Source organism: Numida meleagris, chromosome Z (assembly GCF_002078875.1).
Source record: "Numida meleagris isolate 19003 breed g44 Domestic line chromosome Z, NumMel1.0, whole genome shotgun sequence".
NCBI classification, from domain to species: domain Eukaryota; kingdom Metazoa; phylum Chordata; class Aves; order Galliformes; family Numididae; genus Numida; species Numida meleagris.
Window position 1 is genome coordinate 2,967,917 of NC_034438.1, and position 21,739 is coordinate 2,989,655.

At 44.3% G+C, this 21,739-nt stretch overlaps 1 protein-coding gene across 8 annotated transcripts in view; it reads right to left on the bottom strand.

The window, feature by feature from the left end:
* SETBP1 (SET binding protein 1) overlaps positions 1-21,739 on the bottom strand; it is a 250,603-nt gene that overhangs the window by 222,873 nt on the left and 5,991 nt on the right. The window contains exon 1 of one of the 8 annotated variants that reach the window (XM_021379667.1): positions 7,474-7,805. The exons of the other annotated variants lie outside the window; for them this stretch is intronic. The gene's annotated coding sequence lies outside the window, so the exon portion shown is untranslated. Of the gene's footprint in view, positions 1-7,473; positions 7,806-21,739 lie in introns of those variants that run through there. 8 annotated transcript variants of the gene reach the window in all.

The window sequence follows — 21,739 nt, forward strand, 5'->3', positions numbered from 1 at the left end:
CTCCAAAGAAGTCTACAGTAGATGATCTCACATTGGTACATGGCAATGTATGAGCAAAACACATAAACAAAAGTGGAGGCACGCACACTTATGCATGCCTACACAAACATATGCACAAATAAAAACCACAATGGGCAACATGACTCCTCTCCTGCAGCTGGGAGAGCTTCTCCCTGTCACACTTCCTAACAGCAGTGAGCTTGCCTAGGGGTAGGCAGTGAGATGGAAACTGGAGATGCATCCTCCTCCTCGTTTGAGGACAGAATCTCCATCTTTCCTGCTCACATGCATCTGACAAGGCTTCCTACAAAAACTGGCTTGGAAACAATTTATTGGTTTGTGCCAGGAGCGTGTTCAGGGCTTCAGTCCTCTGCGCACCACCTCCCTCAGCTGGGCTGCTTCATCCCATAAAGGTTCACCTTCCTCCTGTTCCTCCCCTCCAAGGTGCACTCTTCCTCCTCTCTGGCTTTTGTAACTTCTCTCTCTGCAAGCAACTTCCCAACAGGAGCTGAAATTAAACAGGCTGCCCATATGCCATGGCTCACTTGTTGTCTGTTCCCCTCACTGCCATCTGGCCTATTTGCTCAGCCAAAGCGGGAAAAAAGTATGGAGGGGGGAGGGGGTTAGGAAGAAGAAGAGGGATGAAGCCAGACACAATGAGGACGAGGAGGGATGTGATGATGCTGTCTCTCGCATCTGCTCCTTGGCCAGACTCCCGGATAGATCAGTAATAGAGAGCAGCAGAACCAGCAACAATTAACCCAAACACACTCCTGTTTATTTAACCTGTTCAGAGGGATCAGACCATGTGCTGCTCCCCTGGCAAGGAGGCACTGTGTTCCAGCAAGGAGCTTCCCACTGAGAATCTTCCAGCCAGAGGAGGCGAACAGAGATCTCTCCAGGACAATGATGGAGAAAACACACAGACTGCAGAGAGTACAACAACTGTGCTGCCTGTCTGAGGTTTTCCTTAACTCTCCGATTTTTTTGTACAGCACCTCAAGCAGATGAGCAAGGACGTGACTGGGTATGCAGGGAGTGGCAGGTCTGCCCTGGTTTTGATGCACACTAGTTTCTAAAGATCTTGATCCTGAAAAAGCTGGAAAAAATGGAAAGAAATCAAAACAGGAAAAGCAAAATGATGAAATGCCTGGTTATTTCCACGCTGCTCTCCTAAACACAAGCAGGTTTTAAGCCCAAATAATTTCTGAGCACAAACATAGATCGTTATTTTGTAAGGAAGAAAAAGAAATGAAAAAGCTTAAGAAACTGCAGGGCCATTGCTAACGATTTGTGCCAGGCTAAGACGAAAGTCTGTGAGCACAGCTGTGGAAATATTAGAAGTTTTGTGCTCTTCAAGCTGAAACGAAAAACTCAGGACTAAAAAGAAAAAGAAATAAAAACCTCGGAAAACAATTTGAAAGAAAATGAAAACTACAAAGCTATTTACTCAGCGAAATTAAAAATGGGCAAGAAAACTGCATTTGCAACACCTTTTACTGTTTAGTTTTCTTAATTTGCAGTGACGCATTGCTTACACTTGAAAAGGCTGGTGCACGTGGTGATAAGGAATTTAATTGCATTCCAGTCCTTTTACCCAGTTGCATATGTATTTACCTACAGGAAACAGAAGCAGAATTCAGCTTGTGTTTGTCTGCAGAGCGCAAACTGCGGGTAGCGGAGAAGTGTGTGTGCGAAAACACACGCCTCTCACTGAGATAGGTATCAAAAGCCACGCACCGGGTTCATCTCAAGGCAGACACCGCTGAGCCATGAGATGACAATAATTACCATTAGAGCTCCATGAGATCATGGCGGGGAAGCCCCTGCGGGGAGAGACAAACAGGGAGAAAGAACAGACCTTCCCTTTCTGATGCAGCAGGGCTTGCACGTGGGTGCAGAGAAACCCAGGTGCTTCCCAGAAGGAAAGGTGTCCATGCAGAAACCATTAGGGAAAGAGCTCTTCCATTAGCGGTGTGTCTGCACCTGAGTCCTCCACAAACACAGAGAAGAGGTGATCCTGCTTGTTGGTGGTATTTTTTGGTTCATGAATGTGTTTTCACATTGCAGCTTGACTCTACAGCAGAGCAGGGTGGGTTTTTTCCAAGTGTGATCATTCCTCTGTTTGCAACCGTTGTGGTTTTGGAAATGAAGAGATGCCTTGTGAACGAAAAATACTTTGTGATAGTGGAAATAGCAAGGAGAAAATTGCCTAAAACTGAAACACAGCAATGTTTCTGCCTTTAGCACTGCTGTGGCCACTTTGCAGCAAGGCCTCCAGCTTTGGGAACCAATCTGTTAGAAGCAGCAATAGCCGCAACAGTCAGAGACAAAATCCACTCCCACTCAGGAGTTGAATTCCACCACAGGTTTTGGCTGAGGTTACCAGCTGATCCACACCTCACTCCTGTGGTTTATGACCTCACCACGAAGCACCTCCATGGAGTCATTCCCTTGTACCTTACTGCAGACCATCCATTATCCTCCACCAAATTGTTTCCACAGTGTGGCTGCAACAGAAATATTTCCTACAGCTGAACATTTGTGTTCCCAAGAGTTGGCACCTACTGAGTCAAGTTCCTCAGTCTTTATACTTGGTGTTACTACATGGGGAAGGTGTTCCAGTGAACAGAAAAGCACACAAAGACAGAAATCAACCCAATTCCTCCACTTGGATTTTCTTTGAAACATAAGGATACATGACAAAGAATGTCTCTCATTATTCTGCAGAAATAGGATGGAAAGAAAGGAAAGGGGAATGGTGTCAAGCACAATCTGTCCAATACACTACTAAATCAGAATTCCCCAGTTAGGAATAACAATGAACGGAAATAAAGTCAACAAGAAAAAGCTGCTCAGAGCAGCATGAAGAAGTGGGAAGAGCTGAAGAGGAGAAGGGAGGGTTTTCTGCATGTTGTTTGGTTTTTGTTTTGAGACATGAGAGTAATTGGCACTGAGTTAATGGCATCCAAGCTGACTTGTGAATACTGTGCATGTGATGGGGTGACAGCTTCCCAGAAAACCAACAGATTCATCCTGTGAAGAGAATAAGAATCCTTCCCATTTTGCAACTGGCAGTGAAAGCCCTGGAAGATGCTGCAAGGTTCCCACTCACAGGTAGCAACTTTCACATCTGCTCCAGCAGCTTTTAACCACCAAGATACAACAGAAGAACATAATTTCACATTTATAGTCTGTGTACAGAGGCTCTGAAATATTTTGCATCTGCATATTGCACTGTTAAGATGTAGTCCTCTCATGATTATATTATTGATGTTGCACTGAATTCCTTCCACCACAGGTTTTGGCTCACGTCACCAGCTGATCCCCACTCTGCTCTTGTGGTTTATGACCTTACCACAAAGAACCTCCATTGAGTCATTTTCTTCTACCTTACTGCAGACCATCCATTATCCTCCACCACATTCTGAGGCCCTAGACTTGCTTTTCCTCTTGCAAGCATTTTGTATTTAGTAAGTCCCTTTAAGTCTCTGTGACCCTTTGCTCATGCTCAGGGGCAAGAAATCTTTTCATTAGAAGACTTATGTCTCCAGTTAGACTAACAGAAGTATCTCAGATCATGCAGTTTCAGAACCATCCAGGAGACTTCAAGTGTCCAGAGGTGACTCATTGATTTACTCCAGCAAACCATTAGACCTTCAAAAGCTCTGCTATCCAAACACTGGACTAATCCAGACAACCTGGATCCATCCAGAGCTAGGTCATTCAACCTCCACCAGGAAATGTTACATGATTACTAACAGTGAAACTTGAGGGGATGTGACTGCCCACCTAGGCCACAAAAAACCAAAGAGCTGTCTCAGTGCTGTATCAGGGCTAGTCACGCTGGTAAGAGGGAGAATATACTTGGGAACTACTGATGCTGTGGCCAAGGAAACCCAACCACAGCCTGAAGATGTGAGCCCCTCCACCCTGATAGTCCCCCATCTCACAGCCGCCAACCCATCAGGTGCTGGGCCTTGGCAACAACACTCATTGGAGCCAGCAGAATTCATTTTACGCACTCAAGGGATTTGAAAGTCCTTTGCCAAATTCTCCTATCAACGGTTTCAGTATCCAGTTTGGAAATTCAGAAGAAAACAAAAAGCTACAAGGCTTTGACTCACAGTAGGCCGCAAATCCAGTAGCTGAGCTGGCCAGCCAGGATCTTAGCCTCCATTCCAGCAGTAAATGCCAACAAAATCTGCAGCGTTTTCACTTTCTTTCATATGTCTGCAAGAGCTGGACATAAATATATCAGTGATAGAAAACTACTGGCCAGTGTGAGGCAAATACAGCCCCAGAAAGCTATTTTATTTTCATATGAATCCTGTGAAGGCAATAGTACATTTCCAAAGCCTGAGAAACACTGCAATTTTCACACTTTTAATTTTTGACAAAAGAATTACACTTTTGATGTTGGCAGAGATGGCTTTTTTTTTCATTCAGAATTTGGGGGAGATCTTTCCAACAGAACTTTAACAGGTTTTTCCTTTGCTTCAGTTCCCACCCATGTTACTTCACCTGTAAGTGAACATCATATTTGACTCGGTTGTAACAAGTAAAGTCATGGGAGAAGGATAAAGTATATCTACTATTTCTGAAATACTCTAAATTAGTCCTGTATGAAAGAGGAATGGGTAAGTCATTATTTAAGCTGCAAAAGGCTACAGAAATGGGGCAAGCAACTGAGATAGTAATACTACAATGTAGATAGCCCTTACTGTAAAGCACAGTCATTCCTTTTGGCCCCAGAAGTTAGGAACTCCATTTCTTTGAACTGTTATCATCTCTTCCACCCACCATCATTTTGGAAGATAAAAATCAAGGTCTGGGCTGCTGAGTCAGTTTACAAACACCCTAACAAGACATTTAGCTGGATTTGTTTTCAGTCACTTCTTCACCGAAACTCTGTGTCATGGGACTGGCAGCAGGATCTGTTAACCTCTTTGTGAGAAATGAGCCACTGAGAACAAGACAGCATGAATGACAAGGGGGAAAAAAAAAGCATTTCCTTTGAAGACTGTCTGAATTTCAAAACTTTTGGTCAGAAGCTGGTTCTTCTCAGTACAAAATCCCAAGCAATTGTGTAAAAGACTCTGGATAACACCACTGGACTATGTGTAAAAGAGTCTGGAGATACCACTAACCTCAAAATTGTGAAACTTAAGCTTTTTGAAACAGTAGTGTAGCATGCATATAACCTCTGGAAACTCAGCTGACATCTCCAAGACTCAGTTTCCCCTGAAAACCGATTTCCAGAGCAGTGCAGCTATTCTCACAACAAAGCTCTAATAAAAGACATGGATATTATGGGTACAATTTTAGAAGCTAAAAGCTTTGAGTGGGCCAGACTCACTAGTCTCCTGAGGGAAGCTCTTTTCTTTCTGCTGCATGAAGTAGTATGATTTTTCACACTGGGTTTAGTTCAAGCTTCAGATCGTCACAGACGAAGGCACCCCAGTAAAGCTCAGACTTTCCATTTCTCTAGGGCTTCTTCAAGTTTTCTTTTTTTAGTTTCAACTTTTATTTCCTGTCTCCCTTCCCCCTTTTCATTTTTTGGGCTTCACATTCAAACAAAAACCAAAAGCATAATTGACTCAAGATCTTTTGTATTCTCTAGTTTTGACTTGAAACCAGAGTAGGCCAAACAGAATGAAACAAGACATCATTTCAGGATTCAGAGTGACTGTAGACCTTAGAAACTCTTTCTATTTCACAGAAGATGACTTGTGCTGTCATATGATTTGCAGGGAGGGAAATAAAAGCAGAGAAAATTTCATTCTTCATATTTTAATTTTAAGCATAAAACACATGTTTCCAGCTCCATGGTCTGCATGCTGGATACATGTGGGTATTGAGGTCCAAGACTCTTTGGACTTTAAGCTCCACATCTTCATGCAAATGTAACACAACACATGCTGTGAAATGAAATGAAACCTTCCTCACTTTTGGAGGCAAGTAGGGATCCATGGCTGGGAACAACGATCACTGCTGCAAAATGTAGTTTTTGCATTGACATCAGATCTGCTACCCTCTAAATGTCCCCAAGTTAAAAAATAATGAAGTGGGTTTTTTTCTTTTTCTTTTTTTTTTTTTTTACCTGAATATGATTGACTTCACATCTTCTCATTCACTTTTTCTCTCCCCGCTCTTTAGCAATTGCAGCTAGAGCCATTAAAGCTCTCTTACTCCCTACTCCACAAGGAGAGCAGAGGCGTGCTCACATTTCTCTTAATTTCAGCACCTGGGGATTATTCCCTGTATCCTGCAATTTTGACCTCTTTTCCTTTCAGTGCCACTTGCACTTGGATAGAAAAATTCAGTCCCAGGAGGGTATACAGGATGTTTTACATCACAGGACAACACTTTCAGCACTTTGTTTGAGGGCTGAAAAAGGAGGCAAAACAATCACCTGCTTGAGTGAGCTCTTTGGACGAGGCAAACAAGTGACACTTTGTTCTCACTTGTGCAACCCAGGCAGCGATGGAGAGGGGTACAGGAAGGTCAAGACAGATCTGTGATTTAAAGGCAGAAGGATGGTTTTGTGACTGAATGAGCCAGGGCTTCACTTTCAGCTCTTGCTGATAGAGAGCTTTACGCAGAGGGAGGGTTTTAGTGCCTCAGTTTCTCCACTATAAGTTGGTGAACGTGCTGTTTACTCTCATCACAAAGCTCCTATTGAAAAAATCCCCAGACAAGTCACAGATTTGTGGTGCTAAGCATCCAGCATGCCAGACCATTTGCAGATATGTAGCTGTAAATACCTCTTATCTTTTCCCAGGAGCAGCGTTATCCACACTCCAGGTCCAAGGAAAAGCCACCAGAAGGGAATCCCAGCAGACCTCAGCATACTCCACTTGATGATGATCCACAAAGCAAGGCAAACTCTCTTTCTATTTGCTTAACCACAGAGAAGTTTTGGACCTACTGATGAATGCTAACATCTGTAACCAAGACCATACCGACTATTATAATAAAATAAATAGCTTCTGAAATTCCCTTGGGTATCTTTAAGGAGCATAAGCCTTTGAGGGTCCAAATGCAACATAACTTGCTGGCCACAAATACAATGCAGCCTTGCCAAAAGCCTTCCTCTTCCTCTGCAGCTTGTATTGGCATCTGTGGCATTCTCCAAAAAAACATTATATAAGCCCATCTGAGTTTTATGACACAGTCACGTAGAAGGAAATGTAAATTCTTCTGGCCCTCACACTGCCTTTTGGCTCAAGGAACTGCTCCTTTTTGCATCTTCCTTTCCTTTCTGCTTATCTCCTTAACTAACCACAGATTTCTAAGTAAAGGAAATTATGTTAATTGGAACCTTCTTGGGACATTATCAGCTTCAGCAGGAGTATTTGGGGAATGGGAGGCAGAAGGCTTAGGGCAGCTGGTTGACAGTCATTAAATCACCCCTTGGAGGAAAATGTCAGGGTATGAAAGCAGAGTATCTGTGGTCACATCAGTCCATACCTGGATGGAATTCCCTTCTCCCAGGTGCCGCCAAAGAATCCAAGCAAGAGAGACCACAGCGCTGAGCTGAAGGAGGTACAGCTGATCTGTGCGTGACGCACTGGACAAACAAATTTTCTCTCTTTGCTTGGGCTCAGTTTCCTGTTGCAGTGACGCGCTGGCTGTGGTGTACTTTCACAATGACTGTGATGCCTGCTCCTGTGCACGCAGGCGTCATGCATCAGCCTCACTGCTAATGGCAAAGCAGAGGTGAGTACATCTCCATCAGCACCAATTTGGACTCCAGGCCTGTACAAGCGATAGCTAAAATTGATGCCACCAACCTTACCCGTGAGAAAAACACAATCGAGGCGAGGGATACAGCAACCATGAATTCCCTTTGGTTCCAACATGAGCTCCTAGGGGAAACGCTGCTTCCAATCCCTTTCTCCCTTTATGAACGTACCTCAGATTGACAAAGACATTCAAGAATGTTTTATTATTCTCACTTGAATATTATCCACACTAAGAGTGGATGTACTCAAATATTGAGTAGTTGTCATAATTTACTGACATGCAGTTAGATCTCATCCAGATTGTGCACTGAAGCAGCTCATTCACCTCCTGACCAACAGACGATAGCTGGATCCTCACAATGTCTCAATTTTTTTTTACATAGGCACCTCTATAGCTAACGTTGTGAGCAGTATAAGCCATGCAAGAAGCTAGACTTCCAATGAAATCTTATGTGGCAGCAAAGAACACGTCAGAAAGAGGTCAAATTCTGCTCAGTAGACATTTAGAGTTCACAGAATCAGTCCTTTGACATTGCAGTTACATGGGAAAAATGACCAAGCAAACTGCAAGCCCCAAGCTCCAGGGATTTCCACAAGCAGAAGTGAAAAGTTTTTGGAAGCAGGTTCAGCTGGAGCGGTGTTTCGGCAATTGTCCTCCCGTATGGACAGGCTGGCTGACGTTCCCAGAGTCTCGTTTTGCAGTCTGACTGAATACCACTCAAAATATTTTCTCAATTAGAGGAGAAAACAGGAATTTGCCACTTGTCTGCCTCTATTCTGTTGCCTGTCAGCATTCAGCAAATATTTCAATCGCAGCCCTTTGCATGCTGCTAGCCCCGCTCATTTAACCTTTGGCCCTTCCCTAGGCTAATCCATCGGCCTTTACCTTCCAAACTTTACAGCCAAGGGCTGACTGCGGGACAAGCCTGTGGGGAGGGGAGGATGAAAGGGGGGCACCAGGCACCAATATTGCCATGTGTGTGCAGGGGGGAGGAGGTAGTACAAATCTCTGCTGGCATCTGGGATTTGTGCTTCCACCTCTGAGAGAAAATGAGGAAAATTAACACGTGTAAAAAAAAAAAAAAAAAGAAGAAAGAAAATCTCCCTTCATCTTAGCTCTCCTCTGCACAGCCTACAGCATCCTGAGGAAGGTATCTCATCATCTCCAGAGCTTTCGCTCTGCTTTTCCCACCTCGACAGCTCTTCTCCCCATCCCGCGTGTCACCAAGATTAGTAGTTAACAATCCCGCTGTCAAAAGTGCATGTGATGAAAATAATGCCCAGAGCGCAGCCTGTCAGCCTCAGAAGCGCCTGCTCAATTTTGACAGAGGATCTATGGACGGCCCAAAAACCCAACGCCGGCCCCCACCCCCCTGCCCCGAGCATCCCATGCGCTCTCCAGGGGCTGCACCCAGCCGTCTGCTCTATGAGAAACCGCTGACCCTTCTGTCACGTGGGCGCTTTAATTGTTCACGTCGGTATTTTGTTTCTCCCTACTGTAGACAGTTTGCTGTCTGTTATCTGTCTTTCATACGTAATTAATTGTGTTGTCTCCCAGCTCATTAGAAACAAACCTCTCTCTTCTTCTCCCCGTCCCTCAGCCAAGTCACAGTGTGTATTATTTAAGTTAAATCATGTTTAAACAACTACATAAATAGTAGGTCGAGTTTGCCTTTTGTCTAGGCTGAGGCTGTAACTTGGCTCCGTTCTCAATGTGCCAGACCAGGAAAGCCCTTATCACTGGAAGCTCCCGAAGGGAAACCTCACCAGGGCAAGGCAGCTCTGTCCATGACGAGCAGAAGGCTGGGGCAGTGGGTAGCAAGAGTGAGCTGCCAAACTTTAATGAGGCGAGCGCAGAAGTCATTGCCGCAGAGCAAAAGCCTGCAAAGTGGATGCTTGCTGTCTAGCCCAAGATAACTGCAAAATCGAAGTGAGTTTGAGGTTACTTTGGTGGGGTTTTTTTTGTTTTGTTTTTTCCCTCCCCTGTGGCTCTAGCCAGTGAAGTGCATTTTAAGTGACATCACTCCACACACCTATTGGCACACACATAGTGCCATCCACTATGATCTTTGGTAGCAGTATCTACACAAACCTCTCCTGAGGCAAGCAGGATGCAACACAACTGGAAGACCTCGGAGCTTTCACTCAATTAAAAATGAAATGAGAGTTTCCGAAGTGGGTTCCCTCAGTGCACTGGTTAAAAAAGAAAGATTGAGGATGTGGGTATACAGGTTCAAGCAACCTAAAACCAACATGAATCATCACCTCAAACTCAAAATTTGAACCAAACTGTTGTACGGCGTCAGGGTAGTTCAACTAAGCCTGAAAAGTTCATTTGCTTACATTTCTGTGCTTCCTGGGCCAAAACTTAAAATCCTTATAGAGCCTCTTCCTGTGCAAAAACATCTCTAATATCAGCTGATGCAAAGATTTGAGGATTTAAATAATCTTCTTCTAGTTGGAAACAACCACTGACAGAATGAACATGAGAAAGCTTGTTTCCTCGAGATTTCCAGCTTAGCTTAAGAGATTTAATCAATTGGATGAGATTTGGGTGAATCACCTGAACTTTTGGATACTGACTCCAGCCAAGACCTCCCATCTTCTTTATATATGCACCTCCTCACTGATAGATCTGGGCTAGCCAAGTGTTTTAACTGATTGGACCAGGCTCAGTTTTGCTGGATTGCCTGCACAAAGGTTGTGAAGGGCTTTGGTGAAGGCTTCCACATGAAAAGCTCTGCAGACATATCCAGCGGACTTATATTAAGCTAAATTACTGCTTGGGAAAACTACTTATACAAGGAATGTAAGGTAGTGAAGTTCCTCTTCTCAACGAATCTGGGCAGATGAGAACAAAAGCCTTCAACGCTGCCTAAGACCAATGAATCTCAGCAGTGACATGAGAAGACCACAGAGAAACAGGGCATAGTTCAGTTTTCAAGTCTGTCTGCAACCAGACCTCTCCACCGAATGGGTTTTAAGATCATGGAGGCCACAAGCCTATGTCATGCAAGTCACTAAATTTGTTTTTATCAAAGACTCTCAGTATAAACTTCTTGGTTAGGCTTGATGCAGCTGCCAATCTATCAGGAAATGTACATTATCAAGGTGAACCCACCGAAACAGTAATCTCTTTCCCCATCTCTACCCAACTTGCTCTCCTAATGTGGCATCAGGAGGAGGCAGTTCCCCTTTCAACTTTTCCTAAATGCACGGAGACAGTAACAAGAAGTCCACCATTTAGTTTGTCAGAAACGTACACAGCTTTTAGAGGATGCTGTATTATTAATAATATATGCTTTAAAAAAGAAAAAAATCAAGAAGGAAGAGGGAAAGGAAGGAAGAAAGAAAAACATACACAAGCGGGGGGAGGGAAGGAAAAAGGACAACAATCTGAGACTTTCAATGGGAATGTCCAAAAATAACACAAACAGGATCTCCCTGCCATCTGCTCCGATCCTCTCTGAATGGCTTTCAAAGCAAAAAGCCTTGCCAAAACCTGACAAACAAAGCACCAAGCATAAGTTTTAATGGAATACCAATGCTGTGTTCCCCCCACCCCCTACTTTTTGCTACATATACACACACCTTCCACACCCCTCCAAGTTGCCAAATAAATGACACTACGCAAAAAAAATTTGCTTTGGTTACGAAGCTGAATAAACAAGGAATAATTTTGCAAGTGCTCCCATATGTCTCTGCTTCTCTGCTTACAATGGACACTAATAAGATTTGCCATAACTAATTCATTCTTTCACACCATTACCCTATTCTTTATCTTTAAATAAATAAATAAATTCTGCTTATCCCATGTGCATTTTTATGCAACTTTCACACAGCTGAAACACAAGCATTTCAACAGGAAAACCCAGCCATCACAAAGCAGACACTTGCAACTTAGTTTAGACTGGTCGAGGTTTAGAGGGGAGTCTTGCCAGAGTTAAAAGAACTGAAAAGTGTTTGTTACTTTTTTCTTTGATTTTCTGTTCCCATAAGAAAAATAAAAATAGAGAGATGTCAAATGAGACTGATGGGGGAATAGGATGGTATAGGAAAGCTATGTTCTCAACACTGAAGTTGTTATGTTAATGCATATTAAAATTTGAAGTCTCTACTCCAAAGGCATTGTGCTAGTAAATACCAAGCAGAAAGTGAAATTCAAAAAACAGCAGTTTTCCTTTGCTTCTTCACCTCAGCCTGGCTACACAAAGCAAACTCAAAGTAAATACACAGCAACAGCATTCAAGGAATCGTTTCAGCCTGCACTCAGTGCTTTGAGTTTAGTTCTCTGTGGAGACACCAACTACATACAGCTCCAAGATGCAAGGATCTCAATGCAAAGAGCAGAAATTGACTGTATTGTCATGCTGTTTTGTTTAAAAGCCATTCACATCTCTCTCAGCAAACCTGAGAAATTGAAAGTGCTTAAATTCACACTTCTTTGTTGCGTTTTGTTCCCTCTGCTGTTGAGATATTTTTATGTACCAGAAACACACCTTTACAAGTGCTGATCATCTTCCTCTCTATGCATACGTATACATACTTTTTTAAAATAAAAACCATCTGAGGTCTAAATTACTTGAACAAACAGAAGTGTTTTCCCTCCCTCTACCCCCCTCTACCAACACCCCCCAGTGCCGGATCTGCCCCTCCTCCTCTGGCACACAAATGGCCTCACACCAGACAGGATGGAGGGTAGGTTCCCAATTACACTTTAGTTTATTAACGTGGGGCCATGACGGGGAAGGGGCTGGGAAAGGTGGGGGGATAGAGGATGCTGGTTCCTTCACACTGCCCAAAATTAGGAGCAGAGGTCACACCACCTGCCAGAAAGAGGCTGACATGGCGCAAGCTTTCAGCCACCTGTCAGCCCTCCCTGTGTCCCTAAGATGTGACCCCACAGTGACACCCTGTTTTGGAGGGAGGACCCTCGGGGCACCCAGTTGTTCCTCACAGTCCGTCGATGGAGACAGCCGAGCAGCAGTGGGAGCCTGATGGATGCACCAAGCTGCAGGAGTTGGCACATTAAATTGGAACTGCAGAAGGTAGATGGCCTTCTGCCATGGCCCTGGGCAAGGCACCTCTGTCTGCCTCATCTTCTGCTTGCAAGAAGGAGAAGACACATATGGGGCACTCTTCTGTAATGCTCAGACATGACAATTGTAGGGCACTGCCTTCAACCTCATATTGTCCACCATCCAATTTCTTTTTCCCTATCTGTGGCGATTCACTTTTGTACCACTAGGAAAGTAGCACTGCTTATTTTTTCTCTCTCTCTTTTTTTTTTTTTCATCCCTTTCAATGGCAGAACAGTAGTGTATTTCACCTGATGATAAGCTTCTGAGCTTGTCTTATTTAACCATCAGACCCTCCCTGGTGCTGCCTGCATGGCCATCTCCATCTGGCAGAGCCCAAATCCTACTTTCTCCTTACCTTACTGTTTAAATTCCTCTCCCACTGGGCTGCGGGCTTTTCCTCAGGAACAAAACACAGCCCCATTGAACAAACATTTCTATCCATCTGTGTCAGCAGCCACGAGAAGACTGTAATTTTTCCTCAGACCTCACAACACATTTGACATCCTTTCCGACCCTTTCCTCAAGGCTCAAAACCTAGATGTGTTTTGGTTGCTTTGACTAATCTTCGAGTTTGTTTACGGAATCCTTATGCTACCTGTGCTTCTTACTGAGGCTGGTCAGTCAGCTGCTACCTGTATTTTAAGGTCATACTTAAGAGTCACTTTTACACCTGCTACTTATTATTTTTATTTTTTTTACCCCCAGTTAAACTCTCAGGCTGTCCCTATAACACTTCTTAGCTCTGCAACACAGCTTGAATGGTAGGTTGTGCATTTGGGCTGTTAGCAGCTACTTAGTCTCAGGTACCTCTGTTTTATTGAGACTATGCTTAAAATGCAGACATTACCCAAATGAAGTGGCAAGGGTCAGGGGCAGGCAGCAAAGCTGCAGGAGAGCAGAAGCAAAGGGGAGCATAAAGCATTTCTACATTTTCTAACCAGGGATTAACATATGGGTTTTAAACAAGGGTCTCCCTTCCCAGCTGACAGCAGCAGCTGCAGCTTCTGACTCGCTTGCAGAGTGGCAGGGAATCCAATCAAAGAGAAAAGAAGAAAGAGGACAACCCTTCCTTGGGGAGTAGGAAACACAATACAAGCTATTCTAAAACCCCTGCAAACACTGGCTTGGTTTTAGGTCAGGCTCTCCTTCCCCCTTCTGTCCCATCACCCCCCTCCTCTTGGAACAAAGGGAAATTGGTATTTTTTTGAAATTCTTCTGAAAGCCAAACCGGCAGATGGTTCTTTCCATGCCGGGGAGGGAACAAAAAGAAAAACCTGCCAGGATACACATCACCGAGATGTGACAAAGATGGGCATAGTGGATGGCCTCTGACCTAGGGATTACACAGAGGCCTATTAAATCATGTGGCCAAGATGGACTGAGTCGACTTGTATCTCCAGCACACAGCTGCCATACCCCACAGGCTCATGCAGAGTTTTATTAGCTGAAGTCAGGCCAGATAGACAGAAAAACAACAGGGTGTTTTTAGACTTCCACCCCACCTTTTCATCACTTTATAGCAATCCCACAAGCCAATGTCTTAGCAGGTGGAAATGAAGTTCAGCAGACAAATTCACAATGTAATAGTAACAAGCTTATTTAAACAGTAATTAGCATCTGTCTTACTTCCTTGTTTTGTTGCATAGAGAATCACAACCCGAAACCTTCATAAAGTCATGTGTACACATCAATAATAGGAACTCCTACAGATGCAGAAAGCCAAAGTCAAGTCACTGTCAGTCACTCTCTCACAATCAAATGCTTCAGGTTAAGGGCTTGGCTGTCCATCAGAAGCTGCCTTCCCTTTTCTTTGAAGCCTCATCTGCCCTTTAAATGACATCAACAGCCACATTCCCATTATTTTCAATAGTGGCCCAAGCAGATCAAGGGTTCCTCATCACAAGCACCTAAGTCTGACATTGCCTCCAAAGATGAAACATGCCTTTGTTACACACCACGTCTGCCAACCATAACATGGGGAGCAGCAAAGGATTTGCTGCCCTCCTGCAGAGCTGCCCCACACCTCACAAATTCCCATGAAGCAAGCTGGCAATTGCAGGCCCTGAGTGACTAATGGCAACTCCTGCCCACACCCAGAGTCAGTGACCTAAGGACAGATCGATCCCTCCCATCACACACTTCCTCCTGCAATTGCAATTCTTGTAGTCACAGAAGGAAACAAGCTTTCCCTGCCATCTCTCCTTCAAATCAGGATTATAATTACAAGTAATGCAATGGAATTAAGACAAGAGAGAGAAAACATTGGATCCATATGATACCATAAATTATTGAAGAGAAGCATGCCATGGAAAGGTTGAGAGATCTGGGACTGTTCAGCCTGAAGAAAAGGCTGAGAGTGGATCTTATCAATGCTATCAATGTCCAGCGGATGGGAGTCAGCTGGATGGGGTCATGCTTTTTTCAGTGGAGCCCAGCAATAGGAGATAGGGCAATGGGCACCAGCTGGAACACAGGAAGTTCCACCTGAGCACAAGGAAAAATTTCTTTATTGTGAGTGCAACAGAGCACCAACACAGGTTTCCCAGAGAGGCTGTGGGGTCTCCTTCTCTGGAGATATTCAAAACCCACTTGAACACTTTCCTGTGTGACCTGCTGTAGGGAACCTGCTCTAGAAGGGGGGATCCACTAGATGATCTCCAGAGGTCCCTTCCAAACCCTGTGATTTCTTGAATCTGTGAAAATGAGAAGCTCTCTTTGGGAGAAGTCAGTTGTGCACTGGTGAATAGAACATCAGCAAACAGACAAGATGTTAATTATCCCACCTAACCTTCACATACATGGGCTATCAGCAGTAAAATATGTTGATTCTGAAGCATTAGATCCCTTGGAAGACGCAACCAAACAGGTACCTTCACACTCCCAGTTAATACACACCGTGCAGGATAGTGATTTGGGGGCTGTTCCTACAGCTAAAAAATCTTTGCTTGGAGGAAGAAACAAGGGCTAACCAAACTCCTGTTAGATCTGCTCTTGCCCAGTGTGAAATTATCTGCCTCGTGTCTATTATTCTTTGACTTCAGAGTGAGATTTCAATAAATTATCCACCTGGAAATACAACACGTGAAGTTTAAATGAAACTACCCAGGCCAGGACAATATTTTAGCATACACTAAGGTGCAGCTGAGTCTAATGAAAAAAGAATAATTTGGGAATTAGCGTTGACTCTGCATCAAAGGTGCAAGGAAACCATTTCCTGCCCCTCCTGGGAAGTGATTGCCAAGCTTGCTACAGAAATGCTTTTGCCGAAAAGAAGCAGGCTGGGAATAAATGCCATTGCCCTGTAGTGAAGCAAGAGCAGGATAATTGGTGACACATCTAAGCATTCAGTGCTCGGCTCTCTCATCAGGCAGAGCCGAGCAGTCATCAAGGAGGAGAACATGGCCTCTGGGTGGCTGCTGGTGCCACCACATTCCTCCCAAGAGCATTAGGCAAGGGAAAATTACCCACAAACCCCCTCGGGGCTGATTCTCATCATTCAGTGTGTGGATCAAGAGCGGATCACACAAAGCTGCGAGGCTGCGAAGCACTGAAATTCCTCAATGAACCACCCAGGTTTATAGTGCTGGAGTTGCTGTAACACCGATGTCAATAAAAGATACCATCTCTCTCTACAAACTTTGCCACCCAGGTGAGACAGAGAGCCATGAGAAACTGATGAGAAGATAGGAAGTCCTCCAGTAAATATTCCTTGTTTGACTCTTACCACATCTTAGTGTTGAGAGACCAGAAGCAAACATTAGGAACATCTAAATTGTCTGATTGCACACAGGCCCCAAAACCTCAGCCTCTCATTTCTGCAAATTCTTCTTTGAAATAAATTTTATTATTAAAATACCAGCAAAGATGCAGAGAGTTAGTAGTTTTGATACAAATTCATTAGCGTCAGTGAGAGGAAGAGGACTAGAAGACAACACTAAGATCAGGCCACCATCTTGGAGACTCAGTCGTGGTATGGTTAAGCAACCACTGCGTGATGAAGGATGCCCAAATATTAGCCTCTCCTGTGACAGACTAATTAATCTCATTACTGTATTTCACACACTGTATTAAGAGAAAGATGGTTTCGTTTCTCCTCCTTTAATTTTGACGGGATCTTGAGCTTCTTGCAGAAGGACAGGCTCTTCTGTTGCCTTCATACAGAGTCCATAACAGCAGATTTTGATTTGCAGTAGGAACATGATGCATCACCCTGAAATGAATCTGGTAGAGACATGCGTAGCTCTGCAAATGCAAATGCAGTTGACTGTCCATCTTGAATGGCCACTTCCTCATCTTCAGCAAGCTCCATCTTCCACAATGCCACAGTCCAGGCCACATCTTAAAAACACAATCTAATTTCTCTAGCAAGGTACACTGGTCATTCTTCTGTCCCTAGCCCAGAGCTCCAGGGGAGGAAAATGGTTTTAGTTTTACGTAACAAAAGACACTACCCTACTCAGAAGCAGTGCTGTGCTACTGATGCACACATGTCTCCTGATAGCATCTGCCTGAAGATCAGAGCCAAAAAAGTAGTCTAGAAATAGAGATAATACTTTGCGTCCTGAAATGAAGAAACTGAGTGTCACTGGTTTAATTCACATTAGAGGTCATGGCAAGAAATGGAAAACAATGTTCTCATGAAACCACAGCAAACTGGACTTGTCCTCAGGGGTCATATATCAAACAGAATCTCTCTAAGTTTCAAGAGCTGGAAAAGTCTCAGCACTAAAAAACAATGTATGTTTACTCTCGATATTTTTAGACTGGCTTCCTAAGGAAACAAGGCCAATGTGATCACACTGTCTTTTTGTGTATGCAAATGCACACACAAGTTCCTTTCCCAAATATATGACCCTCTCCTCAATGTTTTTGAAGTATTTTGGCCACTTTTAATCAAATTTTTCAGAAGAGAAATATTCAAGATACAATATTCCAAAATGTTTTGTTCAGATCATTAGCTGGCCAGAAGCAAAAGACATCTGAAGGGCTCCCTTAGGGGGTATGACCAGCATGTTCATTCCTCATTAGACACCATAGAAGCCACAGAAAAAGAAAGTGGTTAGAAACCAACTTTCACAACTTTCAGAGCTCTTAGAAGGAAGAAAAAAAAAATAAAAGACAAGAGAGTGCATAAGGTGAAGCCTCTCTTTCTATTAAAATGAGCTCAAGATAAGCCTATCATGCAGTTTCACTGTTCATGTGGGGAAACATGAGCAACAAGGAGACCAGCTGGGAATGAACATGTGAAGGATTAGACCTAACCTAAGGGGGAATGACTATGCGTGCATGTGTGTGAAAAAGAGATTGAAGATGAAAAAGCTGGAGGTAAAACAGAAAGTATTTGTGGTCAGGCATGCTTGGAAGGAGGGAGAGCACTACACAAGAAGAATGGATATGAATATATGAAGGCTGGCACTCCTGTGCACGCTTGCATCCACGTGAAGACACAACCAGCAGCTCTGGATGGATGTGCCAGTATGTCATGTCTCCAGCACATCTCTTTAAGCCTGGAGGCCACGGTGCTTTCAAAACACAAACAACGTGCACTAACTTGGCCAAGGTTTTATGAGGCTGCTTGGAACAGCACCATCTAGTCCTACAGTGGGGAGCATGGAATCCTATTCCTTCCCAACTAAAGCCGTGAACCATCTCCTCCATCCCCAAACCAGCCCAGGGGACATTTTTGGCACGGTTTGAAGAGAAAGGCACAGCATGAGGGAACAAGGAAATGTCACAGAGGGCCAGCGAAACTTGGCCGTGGGAGGGACTGCTGCAAAACAAAACCGGTCCTTGACACAGACAGCCTCCACAAGCCCTGGTCATGTGGCAGCTAATCAAATACAGCAACTCTTCCTCATTTGGCACTCTGTGTCAGGCAGTAAAAGTCTGCTCAGATTTCCCCAGCCCATCCCTTTGCTGTCTGATGCTCTCTTCTTTAAGAAATACTTGACTACATGCAAAAAAAAAAAAAAAATTACAATTTTTTGAGAAGACAGGCAAGGGATGGATATCAGCTAGCTCGGGTGAAACATCAAGTTGGAAGAGAAACTGCTGTATTCCTATCACAAAACACACACAACATGATACAAGGCAGACACTTCTTCAGCAGACTCTGAAGAAGGAAGAGTAATAGCTGGGGTCCAGCCCTCCCCATGCTTCATAGTGAGAGTTGAATCATGTTCATGTGGGCTCAGCATTCCCCAGCTTACTACATGGAGGCCCAAGAGAACTCTGATCTTAGCCCAGGCATCTCAAATATCTTCAAGAACTGAACTGAACTCAGGTAGTTTTCAGCTCACAGTGAGAAAAGCGTCCTGAATTCTGAAATTTTCATGAAAACATTCATTCCTGCTCTTTTTTCTTTTTCTTTTTTTTTTTTTTTTTTTGGAGGGGGGGTAGGGGAGGCGAGTGCCTGGTGTGATTGTTGTAGGAGGGCAGCAAATCGCAGCTGTTTCATTTTCATGTAGTGGAAAGATAAGCTAGCCAAAAAGAGAGCTGGGTTCAAAGAGCTGAGTTTGTGTAACTTTGCACCCCAATGCTTGTATAGAAAGACTGTAAAAATGCCAGGAGCCTCGTGCCTGTTTGAGCAGCTCTGAAGTAGCCTCTCACCTGCTCAGAAGCCAGTTTTTCCTTACCACAAGTAGATTTCCTCACTGTGTTGGGGTAGTCCATGACTAAGGTACAGACTAGGATCCGTATCGCTACTTCTTGTGCCCCACTGCCAGTGTGCACCTCAGGAACCTGCCGCTAGATTTATTTAGGGCAGCCTCAAGGATTCTGTAAGAGAAGGGACCAAGCCAGCAAAGAAACAACCCTGGACTGAAGGTGATACAGGGGCTCCATCCTTCAGAAAACGAAGGAAAAAAAGCTATTAAAGTCAGAGTTTGCCACTTCAAGCAGATGCACAAGAGCATTCTCCTTGCTAAACCTTGGCTTGTATACCAATACCCCACGGCTTGGGGTAGTGGTATAAGCTAATAACACTGCAAGCGCTTATACCAATACCCCAAGCCATGTTTGGATCACAATAGGAAGAGATGACTCAGAGGACAATTCACATGAGGATACCCTTAGCAAAGGGGAATAAGTATGCACTTTCAGCAGTTGGATGATCATGCACATAAGTCACCAGGGAGAGGAGTACAGCACAGTGGTAATCCGGCAAGAAATGCAGATGCACACAAGAACCTGGAGGGAAAGTGCAATGTGCAGTCAACGGTACAAAGAAATGGATGGAAAGGGGGAGTGCAAGTGTTGATGATCTTGTGGAAAAAGAGGGGTCCAAGGGGAAAAACACATGAATGAGCATCCTCAAGGAGGGAGGAACTGGAAGAGAAAGCTGCCTGCGTGGGGCTAAGAGGAGGAAACGAAGACGATGAATGGAATTTCAAGCAAAAATGGGTAGCACTGCTTCCTGGGGAAAAATGGCATATGCTCACAGGCATGCAGGAGGGGAAACAATGCAAAAAAAAAAATAAAAAATAAAAAATAAAAAAAAAAATCCAAGGACAGAGCTTCATCTGACTGCACACAAGGAAGTTTTACTTCTAGTCAGCTTGCTGACACTTATCATTCAGAAATAAAGTTCTTTTGCCCGTCCCAAGCTCCCCAAAAACAAATTCACTAATAATGAAAGAAAAATTAACATCCCCTAAAGACATTACACATGTGATGGAAGCTGAAAGAAAATTTATCAGGCTATGTTTATAGAAAGGAAGGGGGTGGGAAATGAAGTGTTTGCAGACACAAAACTAGACAAGGTAGCAAATGAGGGGAAGGGAGGGGGGAAGGAAGTAAAACAAAACCAGGGAACTGCTACTCATCTGGGGCTTGTTAAACACTACGTGACAGGCAGGGAATGCTGATGGATGGCTTCTTTGCATTTGGTGCCACACTTTTAGTGCCTTTCCAAACTGACAACTTTTGCCCTTATCTGAGGGAAAAGGCACTTCTAGGGATGCTGAGGGTTCTGGACTTGAGCAACTCTGCTGTAGGTGAGAGCACACAGAGCAGTGGCTCCAAGGCTCACAGTCTGCAGGCAGGGCACACTGACACATCCTTTGGGCTCCTGGCTTTCTTCTTCCCTCCCCCTCCAACGTAGACTGGTGAATGGCTCCATTTCATTGAGTCTGAAGTGGCTGTGGCCCAGCCCACCCCATCCTCAGGCAGAGAATGGTTGAAATCAGAGCACATGCTTGCATAACTTCTCCACACTCTGCAGTCACTGCACAAGCAGCTGCACCGACAGCCCAAGCTGCAATTCAGCCACCAAACAGCCCCGGGAGAGGGGTAGGAAGAGACTTTTGCTCTTATCTTCAAGAGGGGGAAGCTGATGTGAAACTTGGCAAGGCTGCCGCCGCTTAAAAACCCCAAATTTTTGGGTTGCAGCCAAGCCTTCAAGCCAATGGAGCAGAGGCTCCCAACACTGGAGCTCTCCCGCCCTGCTTCAGGGCAAGGACAACCGCACCCAACACCATCCCCTGCTGGCGTCCCTTCCCTCCCATTCACCATCGCGTAACATCCCCAGGGCAATTGCTCACATGGAAAAGCAACATGAGGAAAGTATTTAATGTATGTTTACATCTTTTAATATAGTGTAACAGCTGGAATCAAAGATAGAGAAAAATGCACATGAGCAGTGCAGCTCTTCAGAGCCCCCTCAAAATCAGCACTGAACCCCAGACCACAGCTTTAGAAATCAGGCTGTGGCCCCTGTTGCCTAATTAGCAGAACAGCATAAAGCGTAGGAACAGGCATATCTTCTTCCTCCCTAAGTGGCCACTGAACAAATACTATATCCCCTGTTCGCAGCCCCTTTTTACATTGCTGGCATTACCAGTCCTTTGTGTACCCACATGCTGTTACTTAAATTGCTTCCATGTTTTCATTACTTGCCCTCTGCACTGTGTG